The following is a 235-nucleotide window of genomic DNA, read 5'->3' on the forward strand; positions in this document are numbered from 1 at the left end:
CGTGCGTCTTCTTACTTTTGCTTTGTAATGAACCCTCCTTCCTCCACCACCAACCCCACCCCTTGGGGAGGGGGGAGGAACCTTGTTATGCTATTTGTTTGTTAAGCTACAAATTGACACGATGAATAGCCATCAATAGATGCGCTTATTGATTTTCGGTTGCTGTCTTCCACTAACCTAACTCACCCCTGAAATGACCCTCTTTCGGCAGCCTTTTCCCGTGCTATGCTTGGGC

Source organism: Penaeus monodon, chromosome 29 (assembly GCF_015228065.2).
Source record: "Penaeus monodon isolate SGIC_2016 chromosome 29, NSTDA_Pmon_1, whole genome shotgun sequence".
In the NCBI taxonomy this organism is placed as follows: Eukaryota; Metazoa; Arthropoda; class Malacostraca; order Decapoda; family Penaeidae; genus Penaeus; species Penaeus monodon.